Below are 7,717 nucleotides of genomic sequence, written 5' to 3'. Positions count from 1 at the left end.
GTGGCGTGCGAGTAGCAAAGCTGCGAGATATGTCACACCGTCTTTTCGTCCAACTCCTAAGATGAAGGTATTATACACGACTACACAGGGGTGGCTTTCCGTAGTGAAGTGCCAGGTAAACAGGCCTTGACAATTGGCCCGCCACCAGTCTATCCGCCCATCAGGGTGAGATGCTTCATGACAGACGATTCAAACCTGCCTTAGCAACCCTTAGCTCATGGCAACATGTGGCCGTCAAAAGTACACGGATCATCGCTTTGATGACATGGTTTCCGCAAACTTGGCTACGGAAAAGGGTCCTATATTGTATAGAGTGATTCACTTGCAGAGTGATAACGCGAATATCGTCGAGTCGTTGCAAGTCAATACTGAGCTGAACATGATGACCTTGCCCCAAGCACGTAGTCAACTCGCTGCCCAGACTTGAAGGGGCTTCATGAATGCCAACAACTTACATTGTATGAGTGAACCATACACAGGAACACATTTCTGGATAGACCATGTCAAGGAGCCTAGCACCAGAGGGCTAGAGTTATCACGCAAGGGAATCATAAGTCTGGGACACTCTTGTGAGGAACACCATCTCCTGACGTCTTTATAGAAGAAAAGACGTCTATTGGATATGATCTCAATGTCTTGGTGGTCATCAAGGGTCTTCTTGCACAGCAAAGCCTTATCCCATCGCCATCCATGCTAGCTTTAACCTGGCGACTGTGGTGTGTTATCCGTCACTGGCAATCATCGAGAAGATATCCGTAAACGCTCTCAATCCCGTTGTATACTTCGATTCAGCACCTCATGAGTGTCTTCAAGAGCCACAGCGGTATTCTGTTCATTCAGCGACATGTACCTCATCAGGCAGAGTGGTCGATAGAGAATCTCATCATACTCACAAAACTCCTCCGGAACTGCCTCACCCAGCAATGGCCAGAGTGCAGCTAGTATGAAGTGGTTTAATTACAACAAATGCCATAGCATTAGTGGAAGTTACGATAAGCACACATATCAACTATCTATATCATGAGCCCACACTCAATGGGGTCAGGTGAGCATGAGAACCTCCTAAGAGAGAAGCATCATGGCACGGCACTAGAACCCACACTAATGGGATCTACAAGAAGACCTCTATGTGAGAGAAGGTGTGTAGACTCGACTCTTGAGTACATGACTACTCTTTCTCAGTTCATGTTCATTCTCTCGGGCTTCCAGCGACGACATTTGTGTTCGCACCGTCAGTAGGACGGGAAGGATGGGAAGGGTGAATGCATGGAAAGTCTCACATCTTCTTACTAACTCGCCTGGACGAGATTCAAAATTACAGTTGCAGACCATACTGCCCATTTGACTATTTACTTGAACATATTCAGGTTATAGGAGCATTTTTCAGGAACCTCATGGTTGGTGAAGGCTTGTGTGAAATGAAATATAAGGAGGTAGTCCATAGTTACAAGGGCGCCTCGCGCTGCGCATACGATGCCTACCGTATCTTTCTAGTAAGCCGCATTCTGATTGATCCAAGATTATTACTCAAACTACTACTTATGAACGTCCGCGTACTTGTAGGGCAGCTCACTCAGCATGTAATCTCAACCTCCCGTCTCTTATGCCCAGCCACAGGAAAGGAGGGGGGGGGGGGGATTGGAATAGACAGACACCCTAAATATTCTCGAAGGCACAAAAGAGTTCACCTCGGTGAGCTACCTCTCTTGCCACTCATGCTGGGAGTCTACCTCGAACTCAGAGCCTGTCTTCGAACAGGCTATGAGTGTACTTGATCGTTGACCTTTGACTACTCCACTACCCACCCAGCTTGTCCTGATCCGTCGACCTAGGCGGGCACCGTCTAGATGATGAAAGGAATGAAGTCGGAGGGGAATATATGTGCTTCGATTGTGGTGTATCATGTGTACATATGGGATGAACATAAAGGCGTCTACAGAATCGTCAAGCGGTAGGCGAAAGTGAAGAGCAATATGCCGATTCTACATGGAGGTGCCTTTTCCTCTCTCGGTTCATCATGAACTACGTCTAGTCCATGGTCGGTAATATTCCGAGGTATGTTGAACTCGCTGAATCACCTCTAAAGGGGTTGGAAGCTAGGCTGTTCTGTTGATACGGATATCTGGTGAAATGCTCTCAACCAGCCTCGTCAATCTGTCGCTTACGTGGGTCGTGAGGGTCATTATCACCAACGGCTTTTGGGACCCCAAGTCATCCGTCAGCTAGCTGCAAAGCTGCTCATGCTCCCAACGACAAAGTTGAATGGACGTGGATTTAGCCCCCGAAGGCTTGCACACTATGCACACCTCCTCTTTGCTGGTCCAGAGCTTGATCTGTACATAGTATCGTAAGTACGTTTCCGAGACCAAGGCAACTCTGCCGTTCTGCGATCTTGCCTGCTGACTTGTAGCCTGTAAGCCCTCAGCTAACATTTGACTTTGTTCTCACCACTGCAAACAATGTCAACGCCAATGGTGTATGTTATATATGTTTGTTGGCAGCAGTAGTAGAGTTCACCGGACACAAATAATCTCTATTCTCTCAGATTTGTTCTTAGTGCGCTTCAGATAGACCGCTCAATCTTTGCGTTCGAGGTTTAAGTCTTGGGGGCAGTGAGTTGTTGATGAAGCCAGAAGACTTGGTCTTCGCGAGTGTTGCCATTCACGGAGACACGCCAAGATGTGCTATACCCTCCGACGTCTTACCAACGTGACCAAAATCTCCGAACTACCAGATAGATGACATGACAAGGGCTACATTTGTATGCTAATTTCGTCTCAAGAGCTGTTCACCTCTATCCGTACTCCCATGTAGATCACCGGGTAGAACGGGCTGAATACCACGAGAAGGCCCAATATTTACGGGCCTATGCTCCCATCTCAAGTCAGTCTTCTGAAGTCATTTAGAGCTTCGACGTCAGCCTCATCACCACGATTTTAGGACCAACTCTCGTGCTTCGTAATAGTGAAGCTTCAGGTGCTATGTCTACCCCTCATTCGGCAACATCGAATTGTCATTACGATCAGCCTGGGCACTTTGAGCTTAAAGAACTGACTCTTGAATATGAGATAAAATCAAAGTTTACAAGTCATCAAGGCATGAAAGGACCTGGGATTGCGTGGGCAGACGAGGGAGCGCCAAGCGCCGTCACATTGTATGTCAGGGAAGTAAAACGCGCCGGAGGATTGCAACCGCGCTCACAACTGCGCTTGCAACTACTCTTCACAAGGGCTTAATAACAACGACTCAGGACTCGAGAGTGTCACAACTCGGATTTCCCCCATTCTCTACATGGCGAATTGGACATTAATACGTCACAAAAAGTTGTGATATCCAGATATAACTGGAACCAACTACGTCAATTGAAAAAAAAAATGATCTGCTGAACCGTTATTCTAACGTCATGTTCACACCATCATTACGTTCAAAAGACGTACTGAGTCGCAACTGACCGCCAACGTGTGGACCTGTTCATGTAGATACGTGGAGCTATCACCAACCTTAAAAAGTCGTGTGTGTATGGCCGGTGGAGTTGTATTCTCCCGGACAGAGCATCGACTTTTTGCAGGGTTGAATGACTTGTCAACTCCCAAGGGAATTGACTAAGGGGATCGATCTAGCTGGTCCCTGAAAATCCTGACAAGAGCTCTTTGCCTGCCGGATGCACACTGCTACATACTTTGCCCTACTTGCTCAGTGCCTTGCTGCCCATTAATATCTCGTATTTATCTTCGGTGGAACTATGACGCAAGCCCCGGGAGGTTGGCTGTTTCTCCCTCCAAAACGGGCAGGGACATCGTCTCCTACCGACTCAGGCACCGCTTGGTCAGCCGTCCCGTATCCGATGAGAAGCCCTCCACGGAACCTTTCCCGACCTTCTCGAAGCCCCTCCTTCACGCTCCCGAGCCGTGCCAAGACCGGGTACCCTCCGTTCCGCCAGTGCCTTCTGTGACGAACCTCTTGCACCTGCTGTTAGCTGCATCATCATGGTACGATACACAATAGCCGTTTATTGCGTCGACTGCTACTGTACCATTCCATGGGCAAATTGCTATCATGAACTCTTCCGAAGCTAGGGCCCTTGGAGATAACTGTGATGGGAAGACCTGACCATTGCCTTCGCTGCTAGGGGGGTGAGAGGATAGTCAGTGAGCCGGCAACCTCCAGGCTCGGCAATAGAAAGTATTTCCCTTCCATTTCAGAGGCACGATTGCCTGGATGACTTCTGACCGAGATGCAGCCGTCATGGATAGACGGCAAACATTTCACCGCTCGAGGGATAGGTTTTCCCTTTTGACTCTGCAGCCAAGGTCATTTTACTGGCTGATCGCGATCCACGTCACAGCGTGTAGGTTATGTATATCTCAGCGCTCTGCACGGAATTCATAGCTCACGGTAGGGTTTCGGTCTCGCCGAAAAGCTTTGGAAGCTGAGAGTTCGGGAGGTTAGTTGGCAACCAAAAGACAAAATACCTACCGATGGAGCAAAACTACGATTGAGAGATAATCCTACGCCGGCGAAACAAGTTTCCTGACTGTCGCTTTCAGTTCGTGGCGCAGCAAGACTTGCTTTAACGAAACTCTGAACTCTCACAGAGATCAATGTAACCACAACTTTTTCCAAGACTTTTTAGTTGGTGACCATGCATTTCTTGACAGCCCAAAGACAAAATTATGGAATTCACAGAGAGTTCAGAAGCAGAACGAAATATACACCGTCATTAGGTTAGTTGTCGCACTCGGAAAGGCTGTATAGGCACCATAGAACAGCCAAGTGGTCACCAAAGCTAGTACTTTAAGCTTTTCGGTCTTTGAAAACAACGCTTTACGGGCTTTGATCAAGTGACACATGATGATGTTTGACACGCACGCACACCTTCCCGTACTTGACTACACACCATCATGGTGTTTTAACCTTTTGGCAGCTGCACGCAATCCCGCTCCAGTTTCCACGAATACTGTCCCGGCCGGCATGACTCTCGACCACGGATCCCACTCAGAAGTTGGAAGCTTCCATCGAGGGCCTCGCCTCTCGGGGTGGCTGATGCTCCCTCCCTTCCCCCAAGGAGATTCCGGACAACCCCCAAGCCCGCCCACTTCACGACCTCAGAGGAACTGCGCCGTACGGGAAGCGGGAAGGAGCTGAGTGGTAGCTTCCCGAAAGAGACAAATCTGTCGCAGCTGTCAGGTGGATGTCATTGCTTAGGTTACGTTTGAATCTCGCGGTCAATACAATGCTTGCAACTCTCGTATCGGAGAAAGTGCGCCATGACCTACGTGTTCCATCACAGACGGCCAGACATCTAATATCGAGCTTGTTTGGCGATATAACATGTCTTGGCGTAGTGACTTAAAAAAGGACAAATTTGCAATGGGCAGGCAAGTGATTTGATTAAATCGAAAGCTTGTTCAGTGAAGAGACTGGGAGCAGGGCTCTTGCAAGAATCAAGGGACTCTACACGTGTATGGCACGGTACGGTCAACGCCCGATACACGAACCGCAATTTTAGGTTTATAGAGGGGTGTCACGTACGGAGATGCCATTCTCGAGATGTGTCATGAGGTCCTTGTATACTCGTCCTGACCCTACCTGCATACGTCAATCAGGATATGGCCACTCTGTATTGATACACGTGGAAGCACGGGTGAGCAACGGCCGGACACACAAACTTGGACGTCCACACACCATCTCAGCTACCGTTCCACGGTGCTCAGTGGGGATCGATCCCGGGAATCTTTCCGCCCGGTCCGCACGCAGCCACTTGCGAATCGTGGGCAGCAGCGTCCCATGATGTCTGTTTGACGACATTTCTGGGCAGAAATTTCCAGACGACATGAAACAAACCCATCTGATCTTTTTTTCTTCCTTTTCGTCTCTGTGAAATGCCATATTCGCTTCGGGACATATGACGATTACGGTAATTCGTCCAAAGGTGTCCCAAGCCAAAGGAGCAATTCTGAGCAACTCAGCAACTCGTGACAACCCTTTTAGGTTATTGCACCAACCAACGACAAACTCTCTTCTCCTCTTGGCCCTTTGTCAGCAATACGTACCTGAAACCAACCGTGCCACGCTTCTGGAAGCTTGCCATACTGGGCCACGCCCCGAGAAACGAGTCAGAGGGCGGAAGGCTTCACTGTCAGGGCTCTCGCCTCAGTAAACATCAAGCTCGAGTAGAAAAAGGCGTGCTCGGGATTGCCTCGGAAAGGAAAGCCATGGGGGGCCCGCCCGATGCTATTGTCGGACCTGGCCCGGTTCCTGATTCAGACGACAGCCCACTATCGCCCTGGAACTTCTGATTGTTGGTACAGCAGTCGGAGGGGGACCGTTTCTATGCGTAACAAACGGCGGGTCTCCTCGTTAGTCATTGCGGAATGGGCCGCTGGGACGCTTGATAATCATATACTGCGTAACGAGGCCCATTCCGAGGCTCTTCCTGACTCGAGTCCGAGGTTCAGTATCGCAATATCTGTGTCAATTCTAGTAGGATTACCATTTCAGGCGGAGCAGCCACGATAGCCTGTAAACTGGGGTGTACCAATCAGAGCAGCCCGTCACTTCCAGCTCTTGGAAGTGGCACCCGGCCGGCAACTCATAGCCATGTGGAATCATGGATCGATGGGATGCAGGGATATGTGTACAATTTTTTGAAGTATCGAATACGATGCACGATACCCGCCACTAAGTGGACCGAACGTTGAATGTTGCACATATTGCGAAAAGGACGAAAGGAAGGGGTGAGTACGAATTGGGATAACGAGTCGCAAGATGTGCGTAAAGTGGACGATTTGCAGCATGCCGCCAAGGCATTGTCTCCGTACGGTTTAAACTTCCAGACCTCGGTGAAGGCGACGGACACCGGTGTTGGGGGAGGCCTTTTAGACACAGACGCCAAGAATGTTGGAAAAGTTCGAGAAAAAGTCTATGTGAAAAACTATCGCGGGGTCCTGACTCCCGCGTTAGCCGCGGAGGCCACGCCTAAAAATGGTGGTGGAAAGGGCAAAGAAAAACCCTCAGAAAATAGACCATCCGAACTATCGAATTATGTGCCTGTGTCATCGAATGCTAGCATTCAGAGAGCTGCAAGTCACTCACGTCTCTGGGCACGCTCTTTCTCTCACGCACTCACACACACACGCTTTGACAAACGCACACCCACCCACCCACACTGATCATCCTTACGTTCACCCCTCGCCCACAAGTCAGCTACCTCCAGGATGTATGCATCCGATCCAAGTAGACGCCAAGCAAAATATCCGCGGTGGGGGTGGCATCGTACCCGGGGGCCCAGATGTCCAGAGGGTCTCGCCATGAACCACGAACCGGACCCGAAGTGCGCCAACGGCTTCGGAGGAGCTCGGGGTGCCAAGCCCACTGGTGGTGCATGTCGTGGCCTTGTTCAATTACCAACCAACGGCATATCGTGCGACTGAAGACCACTAGACAATGTGATGTAAGCTGTGTGTAATGTAAATTCATGAAAGCTTCCTGACTTTTCAGCCCGGCGGGCCCTGGTGGGAATTTGACTTTCGCATCCCTGACGACAAGCACTCGTACTTGTATCGCAAACCTTGTCCGTAGAAGACCCTTCTGCCTGCCGGGCCCCGCACGGTCGTCGCAAGCGCGCTCTACACTACACTACCGGGACATGGACGGGGTTGAAGGGTCCTTAAGAGAGTTTGCGCTATTGATATCCCTCCAATTACCCTGTCTGGAC

Source organism: Colletotrichum fioriniae, assembly GCF_027942845.1.
Source record: "Colletotrichum fioriniae strain IMI 355084 chromosome Unknown scaffold_5, whole genome shotgun sequence".
NCBI classification, from domain to species: Eukaryota; Fungi; Ascomycota; class Sordariomycetes; order Glomerellales; family Glomerellaceae; genus Colletotrichum; species Colletotrichum fioriniae.
This window is presented reverse-complemented; position numbering follows the sequence as displayed.